The sequence below is a fragment of the Puma concolor genome, chromosome B4 (genome assembly GCF_028749965.1).
Source record: "Puma concolor isolate L17-30 chromosome B4, mPumCon1.1.hap2, whole genome shotgun sequence".
Taxonomy (NCBI): Eukaryota; Metazoa; Chordata; class Mammalia; order Carnivora; family Felidae; genus Puma; species Puma concolor.
The window spans coordinates 114,783,529-114,809,738 of record NC_141673.1 but is presented as its reverse complement, the minus strand read 5'-3'; the positions used below and the strand labels follow the sequence as shown (position 1 = coordinate 114,809,738).

General features: G+C 35.0%; 1 protein-coding gene and 1 long non-coding RNA gene across 9 annotated transcripts in view; one reads left to right on the top strand and one right to left on the bottom strand.

Moving 5' to 3' along the window:
- ZEB1 (zinc finger E-box binding homeobox 1) overlaps positions 1 to 26,210 on the top strand; it is a 200,393-nt gene that overhangs the window by 9,354 nt on the left and 164,829 nt on the right. Inside the window, exons 1-2 of one of the 8 annotated variants that reach the window (XR_015253936.1) lie at positions 16,479 to 16,493; positions 17,568 to 17,652. The exons of 5 other annotated variants lie outside the window; for them this stretch is intronic. The gene's annotated coding sequence lies outside the window, so the exon portion shown is untranslated. Of the gene's footprint in view, positions 1 to 16,478; positions 16,494 to 17,347; positions 17,653 to 20,361; positions 20,541 to 26,210 lie in introns of those variants that run through there. 2 more of the 8 variants (XR_015253935.1, XR_015253934.1) reach the window with 2 other exon arrangements.
- LOC147579432 (uncharacterized) overlaps positions 23,458 to 26,210 on the bottom strand; it is a 32,552-nt gene continuing 29,799 nt past the window's right edge. The window contains exon 3 of the long non-coding RNA XR_015253939.1: positions 23,458 to 25,024. This is a non-coding gene — a long non-coding RNA (uncharacterized LOC147579432). The remainder of the gene's footprint in view (positions 25,025 to 26,210) is intronic.

The following is a 26,210-nucleotide window of genomic DNA, read 5'->3' as shown; positions in this document are numbered from 1 at the left end:
CATCTTTCAGCTTGAGGAAGGCTGCCTGGGACTCTTTAAGGGGCATTTTATTGAAGGAGACCTTATCATATTACTTTCATATATGACATTGACATGGACTTCAAGGATAATGTCCCTATGCTGTTCTCTTGCATAAAATGAAGAACCCAAGCCCAAGGAAGCTAAACTTTATATTCTGTATTTGAATACCCTTAAGAAGTATGGACTCCACAGATTTCAATACAGTCTCATTCATTTATTTAGAAATATATTTAAGAAGATGGTTGTATGTCTTCTTAACACATAGTATGTTCTTGTGGTATACATCAGAGCAATCCTAAGACAAAAGTTAAAATTGTACCATTTTGTGTGTATGTGTGAATAAACCTTATTGAAGTATAATTTACATACATCATCATGTATGTACATTTTGATGACCTTTCAGACACTTATATGCTAGTGTAACCACCACCACAATTAAGGTATAGAACATTTCCATCATCCCGGAAAGTTCTCTCGTACCTCATCTCAGTCATTCCTCCCCAAATCTAACCCAAGCAACCAATGATCTATTTTTGATGGATAGAGATTAAATTTACTGTTTCTAGAGTTTCATATATGTGGAATCATGCAGTATGTACTCTTTTTGTCTGCTTTCTGTTACTCACATGATGTTTTCAAGATTCATCCATGTTATTGCATGTATCAGTAGTTCATTCCTTTTGTATTGCCAAGTAGTAGTTCGTTACATGAATGTATTACCATTTGTGTATCCATTCATCGGTAATGGACAAAGTATTTGGGTTTTTGCTATAGAGTAAAGCTGCTGTGAACATTTGCACACACATTTTTGTGTGGATATATGCTTACATTTCTTTTGGGTAAATAAATACCCAAGAGTAGAATTGCTGGACCATATAATAAGTATATGTTTGATTTTATAAGAAACTGCCAAACTGGTTTATAAAGTGCTTGTAACATTTTATATTTTACACTGTATGAAAGTTCTAGTTGTTCCATCCTTACAAACATTTGTCCATATTTTTAATTTTAGCCTTTCTAGTAGTTGTGTCCTAGTATCCTTTTGGTTTTAATTTGGACTTCACTGATCTAATGATGTTTGAATATCATTTGAATATTTTCTTTTATGAAATGTCTATTCCATCATTGGCCTATTTTTAAGTGGGTTGCTTATCTTTTTATTATTAAGATGTAAGAGTTCTTTATATACTTTGGACCCAAGTTCTTTTTTGGATATAGGTATTTAAAATATTTTCTCCCTTTCTGTGGCTTATCTTTTGATTTTGATTTTCTTAATGGTATCTTTGAAGTGCAGACATTTAAAAAAAATTTTTTTGAAGGAGAGAGAAAGAGCATTAGCAGGGGAGGAGCAGAGAGAGAGGGAGACACAGAATCTGAAACAGGCTCCAGGCTCTAAGCTGTCAGCACAGAGCCCCATGTGGGGCTTGAACTCACAAACTGTGAGATCATGACCTGAGCTGAAGTCAGACACTTAACCAACTGAGCCACCCAGGCGCTCCGAGACATTTTAAATTTTGATGAAATCAAATTTATAACTTTATTCTTTTAAGCTTTGTGTTTTCTGTGTTTTTAGAAATCTTTGCCCGTTCCAAGATGTTTTTCCCTTGTGATTTTAGAAGTTTACAGATTTTTTAAAGCCATTTATTTATTTTGAGAGAGCAAGAGCACACACGTGCATACACACTGCGTGTACAAGAAGGGCAGGGGCAGAGAGAGAGGGAGAGAGAGAATCCCAAGCAGGCTCTGTGCTGTCAGCGCTGAGCCTGTCATGGGGCTCAGTTTCACAAAGCATGAGATCATGACCTGAGCCGAAATCGAGTCAGATGCTTACCCGATGAGCCACCTAGGAGCCCATAGAGGTTTATAGCTTTAATATTTAGGTCTACGATCCATTTGAGGTTAATTTTTGTCTTTTACCCTATTGTGATCTTTAGCTACAAGCCTGCCTGACATAGCCCTGAGTAGTTTGCAAAAGGCTAAAATTTGGTTTTACTAATCAAAATTTTGTGTGAAAATTTCTGTTTAAGTATTTTTAGAATATTTTTCAGGACTCAACTAGAACCAAAGCTCAAGATTGTAGAGGAATACAAATTCTGCTGTCCTGGTTTTATACATTTTTAAACTTAGAGCAATAGTGATGTGCTTAGTCAGTGTTTTCAGAATTTTTCATGTCCTTGACACATGTTTAATTCAACGAGATAAATTGAGTGAGGCTAGAGTTTCAGAGAAAGATGCCCAAAGAGTGTCTGTAGTTAAGCAAAGAGTGAATATTACCTTCATGGTCTCTTATTTCCTACACAGTTTTAATGAGTTTACCATTAATACCAATTCTTTTTTTTTACATTCCATAGCTTTTATCTTTACATGGGAATTTGTTCAAACCTGCCATTTATCTTGAGTCCAAGGTATATAATTTTATCCCTTTGAAATGAACATTTCTTTAACTGTCTCTGAGTTTCTTGTATAAGGATTCCACCCTACTGTGCTGCTGAAGCTGTAGTAAGTAGTAAAATCTCCAGTGACCTCTAAATCCTGCCAACCTGTATTTGTTATTGTTTTTTTTTTTAATTTTTTAAATGTTTTATTTATTTTTGAGACAGAGAGACAGAGCATAAGCAGGGGAGGGGCAGAGAAAGAGAGCGAGACACAGAATCCGAAGCAGGCTCCAGGCTCTGAGCTGTCAGCACAGAGCCCGACGTGGGGCTCGAACTCACGGACCGCGAGATCATGACCTGCGCCCAAGTCGGCCGCTTAACTGACTGAGCCACCCAGGCGCCCCACTGTATTTGTTATTGTTGAATCTCATGGAAGGTTTTGCTTCCTTAGCTTCTGTACTATTACTGTTTTCTTAAATTCTCATTTCTTTCCATTCTTCTCTTTTAAAGCCTCTTTCCCTTTGGCATTACCCAGGGCTGATTCTCTTCTACTCAGCCCACCCTACCTAAACGTCTGACCCAATTCTTTTAGTTTTAGCAACCACCTATATGCTGATATTTTCAAAATCTTTATCTTTTGCCAAGAACTACATTGAGTTCTAAATATGTCTACAGTTGTCTGTGTAACTTTTCCACCTTTATATCCTACGTGACTGTCAAATTTCACAAGTCCAAAGTTGAACTAATTTATTTCCTATCAAGTCTTGCTTTCCTTTTGCATTCACAAATTTGTTAGTGCCACTACCAATGTATTACATTCGACTTAAAGCCTAGGGTTAACCTTTCCTCTCATAACCTGGTAATCACCAGATCTGCCAGTTCTCTACCCTGAATATCTTTCAATACAGTCTTTTCCTCTCCATTTCTATTTCTGTTGCTTTAGGGTCCTCATTTCTCATGCAAACTCTTATACTAGGCTATTGTTTGTCTCTACTCTTCTTTGCCATGCAGGCTGCTGCCAAAGTTATCTTTGTAAAAACCAGCTGATTTAATCATTCTCCCTATCAGATGCCTTCCCTGGATCTTTATTAACTTACTAGATAAAACCAAGATTCTTTGCATGACATACAAAGCTCTGATTTATAATCCTGCCCCTGCTGTTTCTTCTGTCTGCTGACCATTTCCTTTCTTTGCTTTTTACTGATAGATTCCTATATCTACAGGCTGTTTTCCCCTTCATGCATTGAATATACTTTTGCTCCTTCTACCTGAAATCTATTTCCTTATTTACTGCCTCTTATTTTCTGGGATATTTGAAAGGTGGACAGTAATTCATCTCAGATATTTCTTCTTTAAAATGCTTTCCCTTGGGTGATGAGTATTGAGGAGGGCACTTGTTGGGATGAGCGTTGGGTGTTGTGTGTACACGATGAACCATGGGAATCTACCCCAGAAACCAAGAGCATACTTTACATACTGTATGTTAGCTAATTTGACAATAAATTATATTTAAAAAAATAAAAAATAAAATGCTTTCCCTAATCCCTTTCAGTCTACTCTTCCTAAATTGGTGATTTTCATTTAAGTTAAAATATTACTTCCTTCACCTTTTTTCCCCAATAAAAGGTAACTTATATACCAGATAAAGCTACTTTCCTCTACCTTGGCATAAATTATTATTATGCCCATTATCTTGGCATAAATGCTTGATCTTTTTTAGCTGCATATTTTACCCTTCATTTTGTTATGGCTAAGGAAAAAAAAATAGTTCCTTTGAAATTTGATGAGCTGATTGCAGATATATTTAATTATTCATATTTATCTTTTTCTTGTCCTAAAAAAATGTATATGTAACTGAAATAGCTCCCATGTAATTATTATTTTTAAGATAGCATTTTTCTGACTTTTCTATCTCTTTGTTATCACCTATTCCTATTCCTTGAAAATCCATCATCATTAACTTGTATCTTATTTTTGTTTTTAAGGGACTCACTTTTTTATACTCCATTTAGCTGTGTATCTGCCTTAAACATTCTAGATATTAATGACATAATTCCTTCTGATCTGGTTCTGTAGGTTCTGCATTTATGGAAAGAGCATTGAACTAGGAGATAGAAGTCTTAGATAGAAGTCTTAGTCTAATATTAAATCTGCCATTAACTGGCCTATGAAATTGGGAAAATAATTTAATTTATTTGGCCTAAGTTTGTTCATCTGTAAAATGAATATGATGGATTGCTGTGTGCTAGGCAATAAGACTCTGAAGATGAAAAATGCAGTTTCTTACCTTAAAATACTTAAAGTATACTAGGTGGGGGGGGGGAGAAGAAAACAAACCTTTAGAGTATAGTTTGGTATCTGATGTGATATTCTGTTGCATATGCATAGAGGGGATGGCCAAATCTTAAAGGATTCGTGTGGATTATCTTAGTGAAATGTGGAAAATAATACTCCAGATAGGGAAAACAGTATGTGCAAAAGCATATGACACACATACACATATATTGTCACATGCGAGTCACAGGTTTGGTTGAACTCTCTGGGGTGAGTAGAGAAATGGCTAAACATGAAGCTGGAGAATTAGTTAGGAAGCAAATGGAAAAAAAAACCCCAGCTTTATATTGCCATCATTGGATTCTGTCTTGGAAATGTTGAGGACTTGCCAAAGGTCTTGAAGCAGGGGATGACTTGATTATAATTATATAATTCATCATCTTATTTTCTTTATGTATTAAATTTTAAATGTTTAAAAATTCAAGAATATACATGCTTTACTAAAAGTAGGAAAAACTGTAGACGTATAAGCTGATTTGTTCTGCTTTCCTAAGTTTTTGCTTACATATACTATAATGATAATAGACGCACATAGTAATTGCTCTAAAATGGTGCTGCCACCACACTGCTTCTACCATTATCATCAGTATCATTGCAAAACTTTACTACAAGCAAAAGTGGCCTTGGTTAGAGTGGGTTCCTATTCTGAACTCTGCACTATTATAAGGAATTATGTTTTCACTTTTTTTTTCCTTTTTCCAAATCATTAAGTCACAGCTCATAGAGATGTGTTGTATACTTATAGTCCCATGGAATAAGACGGTATTACTGCCATTAAGTATGGCTCTCCATACATGTAAAATCCTTTGAGTTTATTAGTACTAGACAAGTTTCTGGGCTATTTCTGGCACTTAATGGTTCTGTGTAGAGCTCCATCTTATGGAACCTGTTATAGGTACTTTGATATCAGTTCTCTGTTACAGATATTTAATAAATACAGTTAGAAAATCTTTATCATTCTTTTGGCTGGCATGATCTCTGGTACCTGATTGCCTATGATAAAAGAGACTAATAAGTAAGCTGGCTATTACATTGTTTGCATTGAAATAACTAGGCATCTACAAAACTTCAGATTCCAAATAAAATAAAACTTTAGTTACCTGAATATTTCTCCTTGAAAATAACTGTAGGCCTGATACATATTTTTCTTGTTGAACAAAAGCATCCAAGCCTTTTTGGGAGTTACACTATATGTTACAAGATGCACAGATAAAAAGACCATGCTTTTTTCTTTAGACCAAGTGCTGCGGAAATACACTTTATCATATTTCAACCTCTAAGTTAATAATTTTTATGTAAAAGTGATCTTATTTATATACCAGTTTTCTAAATATTTTATATGTGACCTAATTTGTATCTTAAGGGGCTTTTGTGTTCTTTATGTTATGTACTAAATGTTTTTAATCAAAACTTTAAAACTTAACCTTATTTTACTAGTATTTATTTGTACTTTATATGCTTAACTTACATATTATGTGTTACAATAATAAAACTTAATGGTCATAAAATGCAATGTAATTTAAATTTCTGCCACATCAAGCTGATTTTTGGGGGCAGGGAGCATCATCCTTTTATTTTCATTATAGATAGATGTGGAGTTTTACTGTACCAACTTCAAAAATGGTTCAGAAAAGTAAGGCAGAGGCAGATTTTGAGTGTCTATTATATTAAGAGTCTAATATGTGGAGGAAGCAAGGTGTTAGGTATTTTAAGGTTTCATGGTCACACTAACGTCCATCTTGTTTGTGTTCACCTGAGTTGTCTAGAGGTTGGGGATTTCCATCTGCCCTAGTGTATTTGGTTGAGTCAGAAGTCAGGTAACAGTAGTGGTCATACTTCTGCCATTATGTTCTCTGAGTTTCTGATCACCATAGCCTCACAGATGAGGAAAGTGGTTACTGATGGAAGGTCTGAGATGTAAAGATAAAGAATATAGGAAGTGGTAAATATGGGTAGGTATAGAAAAACACTGTATAAAACCTGGAAGGAGGGTAAAAGTATTAATTAGCTGTAGATTTTGGTAAGCTGTGATTCATGTTAAAATTCTGATACAAGAAATGAAAATCTGGAAATAGTATGTATGCTTTTCAAACCAGTAGAGGAGGGAAATAGAATGAGAAAAAATGAAAAAGAAAGAAAAAAAAAAGACGGAAAAGGAGAAAAAAACATAGAAAAGAGACAAGTGAAAAGCACAAAATGAGATTAGTATTAGATGCAAATATATTAGTAATTCATACATAAAAACTGACAAAATACTCCAGTTAACAGAAGCTGATTGCCAGATTGGATACAATGACAAAATCTAGATGCATGCTACTTATAAAAAAAACACACCATTAAAAAGATATAGAAAACTTGAAAATAGAAAGGATGTAAAAAGATATACTTTACAATAAAGAAAGAGAGGTTGTGTTACATGGTTACATTAATATCATCTAAAGTTGGCTTTGTGGAAAAACTATCCTAGAGAGTAAGGGTCACTAAATAATGGTAAACGGAATGATAATTCTAAATTGGTATGTACCTGATAATATACTTAGAAAATACATTAAGCAAAAACATAGGACCATAGAAGCAATACGCAAATAATCAGCATTGTGAATTATTTAAAATCATCTTTCGGGGCACCTGGGTGGCGCAGTCGGTTAAGCGTCCGACTTCAGCCAGGTCACGATCTCGCGGTCTGTGAGTTCGAGCCCCGCGTCAGGCTCTGGGCTGATGGCTCAGAGCCTGGAGCCTGTTTCCGATTCTGTGTCTCCCTCTCTCTCTGCCCCTCCCCCGTTCATGCTCTGTCTCTCTCTGTCCCAAAAATAAATAAACGTTGAAAAAAAATTAAAAAAAATAATAAAATCATCTTTCTTAGTAAATATTGCAATAAGCAGAGAAAAATTAAAAATATGAACAATTTTAATAACAAGATTTAAAAGCTTGCTGTAATGGACATTTAGGGAACACTGCATCTCATAATATTTTTAAAAACTTTAAAAGCACGTAAGAGATATTTACAAAAATTGATAACATTCTGGTCAAATACAGCCAGTTTTTACAATTTCAGTGGATTGGCATTATACTTGTTTCTCTGTTTAAAATGACATTAACTGTAAGTTAACACCATAATTTTCTTGTATGTTTGGAAATTGAGATGTATTATTTACAGATAACTCTTGGGTTAAGGAAAAACTTTTAATGTATATTAGAAAATGTAATTTAACAGTAGTAAAATATTATATATCAGAACTTGTGTGATAAACTAAGCTGATACTTTATGGAAATGTATGACTTTAATGCTTACATTAAAGGAATAAATGCAGAAAAACAACTGCATTCTTAAAAATCAGAGGTGACTAAAAGAATACTCCCCTAATTGAAGCAAAAAGTAAATATAAATTAATGAAATAGAAAAAGTAAATCAGAGAGGAAACAATGAAGCTAAAAATAGATTATTTGAAAGGACTAAAAAAATTTAAAACTTGGCAAGATTAATCAAGGGAGAAGAAATCACAAAGCACTGTCTTGAATGAAAAAGGGGATGTTACTACAGATGTTTCATGAATAGTCATCTTTTTGCTAGTATAGTTGAAAGCTTATATCAGATAGACAAATGCCTAGAAAAACATAGCTCATATTAGCTCAAGAAGGAATAGACAATTGAATAGTCTTATAAAGGAAAAATATTCTCACAAAGAAAAATATTTTTTTTAATTTTTTTAATGTTTATTTTTGAGAGAGAGAGAGAGAGAGAGAGAGAGAGAGCAAGCAAGCAGGGGAGGGTCAGAGAGAGTGGGAGATACAGAATTTGAAGCAGGCTCCAGACTCTAAGCTGTCAGCACAGAGCCTGACCCAGAGCTCGAACTCACAAACTGCAAGATCATGACCTGAGCTGAAGTCGGATGCTCAACCAACTAAGCTGCCCAGGCACCCCGAAAAATATTTTTTAATTAAAAAAATTTTTTAATTTATTTATTTTGAGAGAGAGTGAGTGGGGGAGGGGTAGAGAGAGAGAACCCCAAGCAGGCTCTACACCGCCAGCACAGAGCCTGTTGTGGGGCTCAAACTCATGAACCGTGAGATCATGGCCTGAGCCAAAACCAAGAGTCTGACACCCAGGCGCCCCAAGAGAAATGCTTTAATAAGAAACTTTATCTTTAACGGCATTGGCATTGCCAGTCAGTGGAAACAGTTCTTTCAATAATTGAGGTAGTTGGTAAATTAAATGGCAAAAAATGAGTTGGGCCACTATCTCATATTATTTAGAAAAGTTAGTTGAACTGGATTATAGATATGAATCTATAGGTAAGGTAAATATACAGTTACGGTAAAACTAACACTTTCTAAAGATAATAGAGAATGTTTTCATGATTTTGAATAAGATAAAAATGCATAAAACACAGAATGCAAAAGATTGACAAATATAACTTCATCAAAATTAATAATTTATTTCCACCAATAGATACCACAGAGTGGGGATTAGTATTTAGTACATATAAACATCTTCCACACAGTAAAATAAAAATAATAACTTAATAGAAAACTGGGTAAAGGAGTTGAATGTGTACTTCATAAAAAAATAAACTCATTTGGCCAATAAACATAAGATAGTGAACCTCATTTGTAATCAGAGAAATGCAAAGTAAAACCACGGTGAAAAGGTTTCATGCCTCCTAGATTTTCAAAAATTCAAGGCCAAATGGTATTGCGGTTCACATGAGTATGGAGCAACTGGAACACTTAGGCAGTTCAGGTGGTAACATAAGTGGTACACCCAGCAGGAAAAAAATGGCATCGTTAAATAAAGTTGAAGATGCCCATACACTATGATCTATATCTCTGTTCCTAAATATGTCTTAGAGAAACCTTTATACAGATGATCAAGTGATGTATATAGTTGTTATATAGTTATATAGCACTGTTCATAATAATAAAACAACACCAAAAACAACTCAAATATCTATCAGTAGTAGGATGAGTAGTGGTATATTCATTCAATGGAATGTTGGACAATTCTGAAAATGAATGAATTCCAGCAACTTGCATCTGAGATCTCAGGAATATAACATTGGAAAAAATCATAGAAGAATATACAACATGGTTCCATTAATATAAAATTCAAGAACATCAAAAATGAAATAATAGATTAAGAATACAAATATAGTACAGCTCTAAAGGAAATTATAAAATTTAGGGATGAGTGAATAACATGAGTTTGGGGAGGAACACAATACATACAAGAGGTAAGAGTAATGATAATAATGATATTTACTGATAATAATTGAAAATAGTAACTGGAAAATAAAAGGTGAATAATTTGGGGGAGAATGCAGTATTTGCTGTATGTTTCCTAAAGACCTATATTTAACCTCTGTGAATTCTCAAATGTAGTCAATTTTGGGGCTGTTTTTTAATACTACTTTTGTATTTAATAGAGCATAATAATTTCTATCCCTGGTTGTGAGATACTCCATGATGTATTAGTTTGTTTCAAGGCGTATAGACAATTTTAATTTTTTTACATTTTTCTAAGCACTAAATGTATATGGTTTTGTACCTTCATAGATTTCCTATTTATTGGCCACATTTTAAGAAGTTTGAGAAGACTATTGCCTTACCTTATATTTTTCTAACTTAAAACATGTATGATACCTTTTATTCTTACAATGCATTTGTGGGCATAACATTTTGTTTCAGGATATTACCATTTTGTTTTATTTATCAAACATTTAATAGTGTTTCTATGTCAGTTGCTATTCAAAGCACTTTAAAAATATTAACTCATTTAATCTACATGAAAACCCTATGAGGAAAATACTGTTTCCTTATAGTATTGGTGCAGAAACTAAGGCATAGAGAGACCTGGTTGTCTCAGGTCACAAATGGAGCTTGTATTCAAATGTAGGCATCCTGGCTCCATACTGTGCATTTAACCTCTAAGCCGTAAAAGACAATATGAAGTAGATCTCTAAGGGGAATATGCCATCTTTTTTAATATTCTTTAATAAATAGGATACTATTTTTAAAGGTTGCTAGTATATTGTCATACAATGATGAAATGATTATGTAATTCCCTTTCTTTTATGCAAGAATGTAAAAAATAATATCCGCAATTGATATATTTTTCAACACTGTTTTAATTTTTACTCTTAAATGAAACTTATGTCCATATATTCATGGGATGAGAAAAGTATATAGGTAAGAGTACCTGTTAGTCTAATTGCAGATATAACCAGATACATAAATGGTGATACTGATCTCTCTTTCTTATTCTTAAGGTAAGTTCATGGAGTCATAATTTAAAATCAGAAAGTTTAGGGATGCCCGGGTGGCTGAGTCGATTAAGTGTCAGACTTCGGCTCAGGTTATGATCTCATAGTTCATGGGTTCGAGCCCCGTGTCAAATTCTGTGCTGACAGCTTAGAACCTGGAGCCTGTTTCAGATTGTGTCCCCCCCTCTCTCTGCCCCTCCCTTGCTTGTGCTTTGTCTCTTTCTCTCTCTCTCTCAAAAATAAACATTAATTAAAAAAAAAAATCAGAAAGTTTAACAGGAGCATGTATTCATTTAGGAAAGCAATGTTCAGGGATGTTGACATGATACTTTTGGAAAATTCCTATAGTAAAATAGACTGTGGGTAGAGAAAATTAGGCAATTGTGATTTATGAAGAAGCCCCAGGGGTAAAGAGAGAAGAATCAGACAAATCCTTTAGAGCTATGGCTCTTTACCATTGAGGGTCAGACTTTTTTGAGAATGTGATGTTAGCTTATAGAAATTTCTATATAAATTCAAGGGTTTTGTAACTACATGGAAGTCTTTCCATGGGTTAACTCCTATTCCTACTTGGAGCCTTTACTTTAGAGGTTCTTAAGAGAACTCACTCTATATAGCTATATGCTCATGATACATATTGTCTCTAAAAATTTCAGCTTTTTGTGTGTGGCTTTTTGTCAGCTACTTCAGATATCCTAACTTTCAGTGATGCATGGTTTTATCAGTCAAAACACATGACTGTTACTGATTTTTCCTTTAGAGCTGCAACTCCGTATAATGGCCTAAGTACACTTTCAGAGATTCTTCAAAGAGACAGTATTTCCTACTTAATTTACTTTAGTGGCCTGTTTTTATTTTGTAAGATTAAGCATATATGTAGCATATTTAAAGCAGTTATTTACATTTAAATAAGGAAAGCTCTTGCAGTTGAAGAAAGATACTTATTTTTTAAGAACACATATGAATGTATACCAGTTTATAGGTCTTTAGGTAATTTGAGATGCTCACAAAGAATTCTGGGTAATTATAACAATGTTCCATCCACATCTGGTATTTGTTTTGCCCACTTCTCTACCAGGAAGGCTATGTCATATAATATATCATATTTTAAATTATTTTATATTAATCCATCTCAACATAGGGAGTATATTATACCCTATTGCTTCATGAAATAGCCTTCAAGATTTTGGGCAATAACCTTCATGAAATGTTTCTCAGAAAGTGAGCAGTATTTCTTGATTATATCTTTTTATTTATTTGTGTGTGTTAATTTAAGGACTAGAGGAATTTGTATTAATTGTTTTTCCTTTAAAAATTGGGTCAAATGAGTCCTCTAGTATGGTCACATTATTTAATCTGTGGCTGCAAGTCTCCATGTTGTCACTCCCTTTCTCTACCAAGTACATCCTGCCTTTGGCACAAGATATCTTTCCGATATCAGAATACTTAGGAATACATTTTATAAGTTATTAACTTACTCTTTCAGTACACACTTGAGCCATTTGGAGGATAAACTATAGCAATTTAAAAAGTCTAGTTTTTGTTGGATGGAGCAGTAGCTAATCTTTGAGACCCAGTGATAACATTTTAGTAATAGCACTTAACAATCAGAAAAGATAAATAAATCACCTAACTTTTCATTTTCAGTTTTGTATAATTTTACATTTGGTACTTGATGACTTACTCTTGGCATGCGATAAGCTAGTATAACGCAACAAACATTTAATGATGGCCTACTGTGTTGTAGTCACTGTGCTAATTTCTAGGTATACAGCGTTGGATAAAACTGGGGTTCTGTACTTACAGAGCTCAGATATGGATGGAATCACAAAAACAGATACTGTAGTACAGTACAGTCACTGTAATGTAGAGAAGTGGGAAGAATGATCAAAGAAAGCATTAAGGGAAGAGATCATGTCTGAACTACATGTTAAAGGATCAGAGAAAGAGACAGAGAGGGAAAAACAGAGGTGAGGGAAATGCGAATGTGAGCAGAGGACCAACTAGGGGAGAACAAGAGCAAAGGCACATTGGTAAGAAACATCATGACATATTCTGGAAATATAAGCATATGTGTGTTGTAGGAGTATAGATAAGGGACAGAGAACAATGCGGGGCGCGGGGTGGGGGGCACCTGGGTGGCTCAGTGTTGAACGGTTGAGCGTCCAACTTCGGCTCAGGTCATGATCTCACGGTTCTTGGGCTTGAGCCCCATATTGGGCTCTGTGCTGACAGCTCAGAGCCTGGAGCCTGCTTCGGATTCTGTGTGTGTGTCTCTCTCTGCCCCCCCCACCTCACGTTCTCTCTCTCCTTCAAAAATAAGTAAACATTAAAAAAAGAATGATGGAGGGGCGCCTGGGTGGCTCAGTCAGTTAAGCGTCCGACTTCAGCTCAGGTCACGATCTCACGGTCCATGGGTTCAAGCCCCGCGTCGGGCTCTGGGCTGATGGCTCAGAGCCTGGAGCCTGCTTCCAATTCTGTGTCTCCCTCTCTTTCTACCCCTCCCCCGTTCATGCTCTGTCTCTCTCTGTCTCAAAAATTAATTTATTAATAAAAAAGTTTAAAAAAAAGTTAAAAAAAGAATGATAGAGAGATATGGAACCAGATTATGGAGGGATTTTTATGCCATGTTTAGGATCTTGAATTTCTGTCTCTTTCTAGGCTTTGGGAAGCCATTGAAGACTTTTAAGCAGGGACCTGATTTGGTTGTAGTTAGGTTTAATAGAATACTTTGGTAGCTGTTGTGAATGATAAAGTTAAGGGGAAAAGATTGGAGGCAGGGAAGGCATTTGTGAAATAGTTGGCTAAACAAGAGCTGATGGGGGCTTAAAGTGGGCTGTGTTGATAGAAATGGAGAAAAGGGAACAGATTTCGGACTCCTTTCATTTGTTGTTGGTAAATTGTAAATTCATTAGAACTTGGTACTTAGAAATGGCCAATGGGGGAGAAGTAGACAAGTTTAAGTCCAGAGTTCCTAGCTGGGGCAACTGCATGGATAATGATGATACCAAACAAAGAGAGAATACATGAGTAAGAATCAATTTAGAAGGTAAGGAGATTAGTGTAGGGTATTTTGAGATGGTAGTAAAATATCTAGTGTGGGAGGTCTAACAAGGCAATTGACCTTTTGAATCTGATGCTGTGGGATGTGACTGGGGACTCTGGGATAGAAACCATGGGACCATATATAGGAGAGTAAATGGGCTGAGAAGAAAATAAAAGAAGGCAAAAGACAAGATCTTGGGGAGCATAAAGGTTTCAGAGTCAATCAGAGAGAAAGAAGCCCTACAAAGGAAAGAAGGAGCTAACCAAAAACAGATGAAAGAATCATTGAGCCAGCTTGTAGATCTCAGCCAGCTGAGACTAGAAACTACACACTTTTAATGGAACAACTCAATATAGATGTGATTTGCTTAGATGCCGTCTATAGCCTAAATAAGTGATGGAGATCAGAATGTGGTATTAGTCTAAGACTGAGATTTTACCAGGCTGGTACAGTGAAAAGTTATGAGTTTAGGGAAATTAAGGTGTTGAATTTAGAGCAGTTTAGATGATAAGCTATGACAAATGTTGCATATTACGTGCTATGCATTATTCTTTATAAATATTAACTCATTTAATCCTTGCAACCAGCCTGGTAAAACCTCAGTCCTAGAATGTAAGTTCCATGAGGCCAGGAGGTTTATTTTGTAGTCTGTCTGTATTCTCAGTGCCTGTAATACAGAATGGGCTCAAATGCTTGCTGAATAAGCATAAAGAACATTATTATACAGACATGGAAACTGAGTAAGGAGAGGTTAATTAATTAATGCTATTTAGTGGCAGAGGTAGTAGGCAAGGGCATGAGTCTAGGAGAGGGAGCTGGTCAAAAACCTGAGGGATTCTAGGACTGAAGCACTCTATGGGGTATAGTAGAAATGAAGGCAGGGAGATATAGAAGAAGAGGAAGTCTTGTCAGAGAGTTCCATGTTGGCGTTTACAGTTTGTTGAGTTGGAGATTGTTCTGGGTGACGACAAAGGGTCAGGTCTTAGGAATAGAGTTGAGTAGAAGATGTTCATTGTTGAAGTTCTGTGGGTGTATTTGTAGATGTTGAAAGATTCTAAGAATACAATAGAGTTTGGGTAGAAAGGAAGATTATGATACAGTCTTTAATAAATAAAGAGGTGTTACATGGAGATGTGTAGATGAGGAACAATAGTGGAATAGATGAATGTCATTTGGATAATCTTATTGGAAAACTTTGAAAGTACTCAGAATATAAATACAAATGTTTAAAATTTTGCCTGGTATTGCAGCCACACTTCAGATTGAATTCTCTGTGTTACATTTGTCCTCTACAAAAAAATCTTCCACGCTTTTCTTAATAGAGTAGTGGAGCTAAATTTTTTAATTCATAGCAGCACGGCTTCACCGCTTTTTGTTTGGTAGCTGTTGAGTACACATCCCAAAGATGATAAAAACAAAATTCACTTGCTCTTCTAAATCTTCTGCACTGCCCAGTGCATTGTCATTTGTTCCCAGTTCTCTTGCTGACCCTTTTACCCTCCCCCGCCCCCAAGTCTCTTTTTGAATGCTTTTGTTTCTCTTGAGAGCTTTCTTTCTATATTACATTGTGGCAGAGAAAAAAGTAAAATTTATTTTAGCACTAAATTATGGTTAACATTTTAAGTTGAACATTTTCAGAATGTTTGAATCAACGTTTGAACAATCAATTCTGTTTCATTTTAAAAAGATTATTCAATCTCCTATTTCATTTACTTTAAAAGGCTCTAATTTTTTTTCATATATTCTGATAGCATTGTAATTTCTGTCCTTGAGTATTTTCCTTCAGAAAAACATAAAAACCCAGTATATAACAGTGTGTTAAACCAAAAATTTAATTATTTATATTAAAGCATAGACTTGGAATTAAAGAATTTTCATTTTGCCATTGTATAGTTGTACCTGCTGATCCTTTTGTGGGTATATGTATGTGTCTTTCCCACAAATAAGTATCACCCTCTGAATAGCTGTTAGGAAATTCACAGTTAATCAAATATCTTATAAAGTATGTTTGTACAATGAAAAGGTTGGAAGAGATGATTTCCAAGGTGCCTTTTAGAGCGGATATACTATGTTTTGTGGTTCTCCATGCTTTGCCCACTTCAGATCTTAGTAAGCAGCCACCGAAATACTGCTACATGACCTTTGACACAGAACCCATGAATGCATCAAGTATGATTTCACTTTCACCTCCTTCTTTGTAAACCTAAATGCTTGTCAAATCAGATGTGTGTTTAGATCTTTTTGTTGAATGTGTCTTGAGGAGGAGAACAAAGCTTGGGGTCAACCTGGCATAATCCCGTTTATCTTTTTCTGTTATAGAGATTTGTTGGGGGCTGGGGTGACAGTCCTTTCTGAGGAGAAGGTGCGAATGGAGGTGGACTTGCCGTCTTCATACTTTCCCTGCAGCCTCACTGGGCCCTATTGATTTCCTATTGATTTTTAATAAAAGCAGATTAGGTGGGTTCCTGGTTGGTACTTCTGGTTCCCATTTGATCCAAGTACCCTGTTATAGGCACATTAACTGACAAATTAAATCAAGGCACTGTATTTGGAAATATCTCACTTTTCCGTTATCAGTAAATAAGAGTAGATTGTCTCATAGTGGTTAATATCATAAGAGGTTTTTCATGTGTTCAAGTATGTGTATAGTATGTATTAATTATGCTTTTCTGTATAAATTTTGTCAACTCTAAAATAGAAAATGTGTACTTAAATATACTTAAGTAAATATTTAGTATTAAGTTAGTATTTCAGTTTTACAGTAATGAAAATTGAAAATTTGTGGATCTTATTCTTTTTAACTTTCTCAGGTTCTGATAATCTGTTTGAAAATTAAGAAAATGCTTAAGTTCACATGACTTTTAGTAGCAGAAGCTACTAAATCTTACTGGCTATAATTGATTAGGAGCCGTGAACAGTCATTAATTGTTAAAATATGAGAAGGTTGTAGGGAATCATATGACAAAAGAACCAGTTACCTTTACAGTTTGTTCTCTGTACCTCAGGCACTTTGTTTCAGAAGAAAAGCTCCATTCAGCGCCTGGCGTGAACAGACCCTTACCGCCTTTTAGATGAGGATTGTAGGAAATTTCTTGCTAACTTGGACATTTAGGCTTTTTCAGGGTTATTTGGAACATACTGAGCTGGAGTTATGGAATGGTTGAGAACTTAACTAATTTTTTTTTGGTTGTTTTACTGAATCAGTGCTTAGTGATTATATGGTCTTTTAACAGATTTAATAAAGAAATATAGAAACTTAATGAAAAGTATTACAGGAGTTGATGTCCAATAATTTTAATATTGTAGAACATAGAAAATCAAAGTATTTAAAGATCTGTCTAGACTTTACTCGAAGATAGAAGATTTTTCTACCAAAAGAAAGTGTTTGGATTTTAATAATTTGGTGGGTGGAGAAGTGAGTTGTGGAGGTGGTTAAGCCAAGATTAACCAGTAACATGCTAAATATACAAATCCACAAGCATTTCACTAAATGATTTAGGCATTTTTGTTGACTGGTCTTTTCATTTACAGGGCTTTGAAGTCACTCCATTTATCTATAAATTCATTTAGCTGAAGATTAAAGCAGACATTGTGATATATGAAAACAGTTTTGGAGGTTTGTATTATATAATGTAATAAGTTCCATTAAGGCTGTTTAAAATAGAAACATTAATTTTACCCTTGAGAATTGTTTCAGTTATAGGAAAGTAGACTGATAACCTAAAATTAATTTTTTCTCGGAGTTTGTCACATTCTTTAGCTAATATGGTGAATATAGACCCAGTGTGCTATAGGTTGTCCAGCTATACAAAACTACTTTCCAGAAGCCTTGATGTTTCCCAAAAATGTATAAAGACAAAACAAAACAAAATCTTAACACCTTATATGGGAGAGAAACCCTATTATGGGTAATGGCATTTATCTTGACTAAGCAGAAGACCTTAGTGACTAGTAGCCTACAAGGAGAGTGATCAAAGGTTTTTTAGCAGAGACAACCTTATTCATTTATAGGAATCATCATGTTATCAGGGAAATCAACTTCTCTAGATCTTCAGGAGGTTTTTGAAAATGCTGGGAAAGCCCAGAAAACTTTTCTGTGCAGGCTGTCGCAGAAAGGTGAGAATGTTTTCTTTTACTCCAAGGGCCTTGCCACTTTTGAAAAGGATTTGAAAAAGACTGAGAGAAATGAAATACAGATTTTTAAATTGGAAAGGGAGTTAAAGAAACCCATTTGGTCTGGTCATTTTATAGAAGGAACTGAGAAGCTCAGAAAGTTACGTGATTTGGTGTAGTTCACAGAGCTAGTTTGAGGTGGAAGGTACAATTTCCTTACTGGGTTTAGTTGTTTAAAAGTGGGAACAGTCATTGTTAAAATGTGAGGAGGTTACAGGGGACTATATGACAGAACTACTAGTTAACTTTACAGTTTGTTCACTCTACCTCAGCCACTTTATTTCAGAAGAAACACTGTTCAGTGACTTGTGTGAGAGACTCTGACCTTCCTACAAATAGGAATTATGGGAAATTTCTTGCCAACGTGGGTGTTTCAGCTACTTCAGGTTATTTTTAGGAACCAGACAATTTTTCAGAATCCTAGTTAGGGAGACTAAATAGAAAGAGAGTATAAGAGGGTTGTTGATATATGGAAACCTTAGACCCAAAATAAAGATAGAATGATGTGAGTTTCTTACTTAAAATGTGACTGAAACAGTGCCTTTTGAGATGTTTTACCATTTGTCCTTAATAATCTATCTTAAATTAAATGGGTTTGAGGATAACTATTTCTTTTGGCAAAAAGTAAACATATAAGTGGAACTTCCACATATCTGTTTTCCTTTTTCTCTTTTTGAGATAGATAAGGCATTTGAGTGTTTTTATCTAATATGTCTTGATAAATCAAGAACAGAGCACATACTGAAGAAAGTAGTGAAACAGTAACTAAAATAGAAAAAAATCCTGTTAGAAAAAAAATAAACATTTTTTACTGTCTCTTTAGCTGATTATAAAAGGAAGCTTTTACAAGCTTAATAACTTTTGTCAACATTCACATAAGTCCCATTTGTGTCCTGTTTCTGCCACATGTCATGCATGTTCAGTAATGTCAATTGTCAGGTCTTCTTTCACTATAGGTTACAGAATAAATAAGTGTGTTATCAGACTTTTGAGTCTTAAATAATATTAATATCCTTTGCACTTTTTTTTCTGCACTGTCTGGTTGATGATAGATGCACAGAATGGTTTTCTGTCCTCAGACTCTGCGTCTTCTAGTTCAGCCCCAAACTTGGGTTTAAGATTAGGCAAGATTTACACATTTTTAAGAGTGAGATTTTTGAAAGGCTTCTATTGAAGATCACTGGAAGCTTTGATAAAGGATATTTAGTGGTTAATAGAGGACTTTAAAAATACTACTCAAATCACTTGGAAGATAATCATTCCAATTCTCCTAAGTAAAATGAAGTTCAGCTTTAAGGAGGGTCCTGAGGTTTTATTTAGGTTCTAGGAAATTTATTTTCAGTCTGGAGTGATTATCAGTGCAGGTTTTTGTTCCCTATAAAGTTCTGGAGAAAGAAAATGAATTGTGCAATGCCAATTAGAAAAACAAGGCAGCTGGGGGTGTCTGGGTGGCTCAGCCGGTTAAGCATCCGACTTTGGCTCAGGTCATGATCTCGTGGTTCATGAGTTCGAGCCCCACATCGGGCTCTGTGCCGACAACTCAGAGCTTGGAGCCTGCTTCAGAATCTGTGACTCCCCCTTCTCTCTGTCCCCTCCCCAGCTCATGCTCTGTCTCTGTCTCTCAAAAAATAAATAAACGTTAAAAAAATTTTTAAAAATAAGGCAGCTGTATCTATTGGAGATCATTTTCTCTCCCTTACAATCTCTTCTTTAAAATAAAATTCCTCTCTTATTTTTGTCAGTCTTAATGTAATATAATGAATGTAAATGAAGAACTAAGGATTTGAGAAAATTTGTTTTGTGTACATTCATAAGTTTTTTAAGTTGTCTCCCTCTGCACATACACAGCACCACTTAACATAAGAAAGTTCCTTTTTTAACACTACTGTAAAATTTTAATAAACATTTCCAGTTGCTCCATTATAGTTCTTTTAATAGATATACCACCTCCTCTTATTATTGGCTACATATGTTATTAAATGTTTTTCTGATTATAAATACCCAACAAGAATATTTGTATATAAAGCTTATCTGACAGTTTATCCCAAGATAGAATCCCAGGAGTGGAATTATTGGGCAAACCCTGTTAAGCCTCACAGTACATATTGCTAAAGTGCTTTCCAAAAGGCCTTACGCATTTTATACTCTTCAGTATGAATTTCAGGATCCGTTTGGGAGGCTGGTGAAGACATGGAGCAGAGAGCACCAGATGGTGTCTGAAAACACGGTTTCTAATCTGTGCTGTGCCACAAACTAATTATGGGTATCTGGATTAATAACAGCACTTGTGTGGACCTCAGTTTCCTCACCGGAAATCTAGATGGATTTTAAGTACTCTCCCAGCTCTGATTCTCATTGGCTGGGGGGGGGGGGGGGGGGGGGGGAGGGAAGGGGGGAGGGGGCTTAAACAAGGATCAGTGCTTCTGTCTTACCAGATGATTTGTCTGAAAGGAAAGCAGAAGCAGGGAGAATCAGAGGCACCTGGACCACGGAGGGAGCTAGACCAAATGACAAGATATTAGGCTTACTATTTGGGTATTTTATCTGAAAATACTAGTCCAGTCAAATTATAGACACTTCTGTTGAGACTTAGCGATTTTCAAACAACTTTAAATAGAGAATGAAAGTATAAGGATTTGTGTGTAACTTTTCAAAAGAAGTTGCATTCTGTGTGGGGGTTATAGGTTACAAATGCCTCAGTCAAAGCCAAAAAGAGAGAGCAATGACGATTCAAACATTCACACAAAAGGCAAAGTGTTTTCATATTTCTAGAGTAAATTATTTTGTGATGAGAAAGGGGGCAAAAATTCTGCATCATCTCAAATATGTAAAGAGAAGGTGATGGGCATAGATTAAACCTGATTATTTCTCTTTTCAGGAAACAAGTACCTTATCTAACTGCCTTTATTCAAAGGCTTAATCTCTATTAATAATTTAGGCAACCAAACATCATTAATGGTTGTGAGGGAAATATGACTCTAACTCGGCTATGCTTATCAAGAACCAGACGACCTTCTAGAGATTTCTGTAAAACAGATCGCGATGACATTATCACCAATGGAGAAAGGTTTTCTTGAGCCAGTTTAAGATACTTAATTATTAAGCAGACACAAATAATAGTAGTAGTAAAAAGGTTGATAAGTGGGCATTTTTGCAATTGGGTTTCTAAATTAAGAGTAACAAAAAAATAGGGACGCCTGCGTGACTCAGCCTGTTAAGCATCTGACTTCGGCTCAGGTCATGGTCGTGGTTCTTGAGTTTGAGCCCCTCATCAGGCTCAGTGCTGACAGCTCGGAGCCTGGAGCCTGCTTCAGATTCTGTGTCTCCCTCTCTCTCTGCCCCTCCCCCACTCATGCTCTGTCTCTCTCAAAGATAAATATTTTTTAAAAAATAACAAAAACATAGTTTGTTAATTCCTAATATCCTCTGATGAAAGTTATTAGCTGATTTTTTTGGTCTTTTAAAAATTGACACTTCTTGTCTGATTTATAAAACTTATAAGTTAGAACTATAAATTACTCTGTAAAAATATAATTTACAAAGTTAAAAATGTTTGCAAGTAGAAAAAAAATCAAGCTTGGTAAGTAGTGATAGTTTTTAAACTTTATTACTCTTTGAGTTCACTTATTTAGAGTTCCCTGATAGATTGTTAGAGTTGGAAATAGTGAGTTCATTGCTTGACTGAATAAATAATTCATATGGCACAAAAGCGGCTTTTTCTTCCTCCCCAGTCCCTTTCTCCTCCATTATATTCACTTTCTCTCTTTTAAAAGGATCCTTTACAGCCAAAGAGTAACTTTGTGTGAATGTGCAAGGGCTTGGGCATTGCTGCAACCTTAATGTTCACTGAATATCTGAGGTCAACCTAAGAAAACGAAGAAATCTGTTTTAAATGTGTATTCTCCAGTAGCAACTGAAAAGATATGTAGTAGTTATAAATCATTAGACCTTACCCTTATGGTAAAGTTGCCTTGGGAGTTCCTTTTAGCAAAATACATTTTTCCTTTTGGATATAGTATTTTCCATAGTGTCTGCCTCAAAATAAAATTGAGTTTTAAAATTGAGTAAATCATTGAATTTCTTCTAGTTTTTCAGAAATCTTTTTAAGTAGATGAAATGACAGAGTTAGTTTGGTAAAACATGAGAGTTGTTTTTATTCTTTATGTGATGTTTTAGAATTCTTTATTTTGTAAGAATTATAAGATTACATTAAATATGTGAAATTCCATTTTTCTACCTTTTATTATAGCAGCAAAGTAGGAATTATGCCAGGTTATTTTCTCTCTGCTGTTTAAATCATAAGAGACTCTGTTTTATTGGATCAAAGCAATTGTCTATCTAAGTAATCTCCTTGTCAATGACACCACTGGAGATGATGGTTATCTTTCATAAATCAACTATATTCTTACTTTTTTGTAATAAATTAGCATCTGCTATCCCTAAGAGTATCTAAAAGAATTTTTTTTAATTTGTGTGTACTCAGCATATTTCATGGTATAACAGTACTTTCATATAATAGATGTTTAATGTAAGACAGTAGACTGTAATCCAGACCCTGCCAACTGGAAATATTTATGAATATTTGGTATTTTACTCCTTCTGTGGTGTGTTGCTATTTTAATTCTTCTTTGAAGAATTTTCTGAATAAGAAAGAATGTTTAGTATGATTTAGTGCTGTATATTTTATTGCATACTATTCATATGATGGTAGTCTATAATACATAGGCTAAGAAATTTAATCTGGATTATCTATTTTGATCTAACCAAACTCTGCCTTGTTACCTATTTGTCTTTCTTTTTTGAACTTAAAGTGATGCCTTCTTATTTTCTTATTTTAAGACTTAGTGATTTGTCAGTATTAACTTTATCCATAAATATTCCTTGTAATTTTATGACACATTGTGATTTTAAGCACTGAACCCTACTGGTTTTTTTTATTTAAACTAAGTGTAACCTTTTTTTTTTTTTTTAAGTTTATTTATTTTGAGAGAGCGAGAAAGTGGGCATGGGAGGGGCAGAGAGAGAGAGAGAGAGAGGGAGAGAGAGAATCCCTAGAAGGCTTTGCACGCCCTGTGTGGAGCCCAGTGTGGGGCTCGAACTCACAAACCCTGAGATCATGACCTGAGCTGAAATCAAGAGTCAGACACTTAACTGACTGAACCGCCTGGGTGCCCAAACCCTTAGTAATTCTTAAAGCTTAGGCTTTATTATGTTTTTTCACAATTCTTTTTCAGTCACAGAAACCAAGTATATTCTGGTTTTTATCGGCCATTTAAGTGCTGACACTGGTATTGTTGAAATACATTTCTAAGGGAAATAGTGTTTTACTTATCAGTTGCTTCATAACAAACCACTCTAAGGTTTAGTGGCTTAAACAACAGTTAATTTACTATTTCTCATCATTTTAAGGGTTGACTGGGTGAATCTTCTGCCTTGTGTGGCTTTCCTTGTAGTGCTAGGAAGGCAGGGCAGACTCAAACGGCCTCCTCACATGACTGGCAATGGATGCAGGTTGCTGGCCCCTGGCCCTTAGTTTTCGGTAAGGGTGCCTCTCTCTGATGTTAATTGGGCTCCCTCGCCTCAGGATAGCCAGATTCCAAGAAAAAATGTTCCAAAAGGCAAAGGCAGAAGCTGTAGCTCTTTGAAGGCCCAGATTCATGAGTGACCCAGAATCACTGTGCCCATTCTGTTGGTCAAAGCAGATCACAAGACCAGCCCATATCAAGAGGAGGGCAAATTGGTTTTATTTCTTGGCACAGGAAATCACACTATAAAAGAGAAAGTGGGATGGGACATACTGTTGTAGCCAACTTTGGAAACTCCAACTGTATTGAATTTTTTTCTGAATTTAGCTGTTGGCCATTACCACGTTTCACAAACTGGTATATTCAAGCACATGAGGATTTGTATGCTGACTTTATAATAGAGTCACTTAACGGCTATTATTTACTGTTTTCTCAACTCACATAGTAATGTTAACATCACAGGAAAATTTACCAGTTAAATGAGATGATTTGGAAGTACACAGCATAGCACTGGAAATTCAGTTACTCTTACCACACCTTTCCCCATGACCTTCATGTTTAAATAATGTATATATTTGTGATGATAGTACTTAAAGTATAATTTTAGTGATGAGTCATAATTTATCTAAAGTCTTATCAGCCTTATCAAGGTATATTGATGGTTCCACTTTGAGTAAAGTTTATAACAGCCACATAATTTATAGGTCTTCTAATTTAAGCATCTGTTTCATGCAAAATTCTTTATAAACTGTTTTGTATGGGCTGTTTACAATGTAATGAACTGCTGATTGGTAGAAATGTTTAAAGAAGTTTGCTGTTCTTATTTGCCATAGCTCTACATTCTATTCTACCTTACATTATGCAGGGAAGTCTTGTGACTTTTCCTAAGTGGTCTTTCTGGGTCATCTTCCAGAATTTATTTACAATCTAATATAAAAGTCCTTTGCCATAGGGATTAACAAACTGAATCAGAGAAAGAAGTCTGAAGAGATATATAATTTTCCAGTGGTCCTTTATAAGGAGGGCGTAGAGTTACTATACTTCCTTTGCTTAAGGAGCATGGTACTGATAGGCAAAAATTTGATTCTGTTTGAGTCACGTATTGTTTGTTTTAGTCTCAGTAGTCACCAGTACCACCAACCTGTCATATTGTCAGTACATGGTTTTGGTCACCAGGTAAGCAAGTCCTAGAAAACCGGTACTACTTGTATAAAATAAGTGAAAGCCCGTGTCCTATTTCACGCTTGAAGATCACATTGAAGAGGATATTGATTTGGCTTTAAACAATATCTGCAAAGACACAAATAAAATATCACATTAAATATAACAGACAATTGAAAGAATGGAGAAAGACATAAGGAAGAATTTTTGGACAGTAGTAATGATTACATATTAGAACAGGGTTTCCAGGGGAATATTTTAAATAATTAGACATATGACAGTGTTCCGGATTATGTGGGACATGCTAAAAGTGAGAACAGAGTGAAAGAAGTGGAGTCTGTTTTGGCAAGTCTGTCTACTAAAAGGGGAATATTTCATTTCCTCTAAAAAATTAATGACATTAGAATCTTGTTTCATCTTATTTTTATGCATAGATTTTATAGGTAATTTTTGGGAGAAGCTTTTATTAAGTTTTATGTAAAGCATTATTTTTTTGTACACAGCACACAATGGGCACCTATTTGTATGGCACATAATTTGTGGAACGTATTCATGCATATTACTATATTTTATTCAAATAAATCAGCAATTGTGAGAGACATCCTTTGATTTAATAACATTTTCCTCTCTTTTTGGAAAAAATGAGACACTTTTCTTGTGGGAGGAAGGAACATTCTATCTGAGGATTATTCTGAATTACTTTTAGCCACAAGCATTACAGCCACATGCTACTCTTGACCTCTAACACCTTTAGAATTGATAGCATACTTAAATTTATGGCTTGGTTTCCATTTCCTATTTAATTAAACTTGTAGCTTTTTTTTTTTTTTTTTTACTAATTATATTACATATTATTAGAAGTTAAGTAATTTCTCTTGAAAGTCATCCAGAAGATCTTGATGTTAGGTTAAAACTCCACTGTATATGGTTCTATCTGCAGATAACAGAGGTGACAAAAGGTATATTCTTGGTCATGTCTAAGTTCGCACTTGGGTAGGCAGTGACAAGGTATTATAACGTGTAATGACTGGCAGGTTTTTCTGATATTTACTCTAAGACTCCTCTTGATTTGAAAAATATTAAGGTGAAAAAGTGTACTAGACTATTTCATTTTCTCCCCCTCCCAACAACTGCATAAGGAAGACAGATCAGGTGTTCGATAGTGTTATTAAGGTATAGCATCCAAGTGTTTGAGACCTAAAGTCACACAGTAAGTAGTAGATACGGGACTAATAACCAGGTCTTCAAGACCTCCAGATAAGTGTATTATCTACTGTACTGTGCTGCCTTCTCAACAATAATTTAGTTATGGATT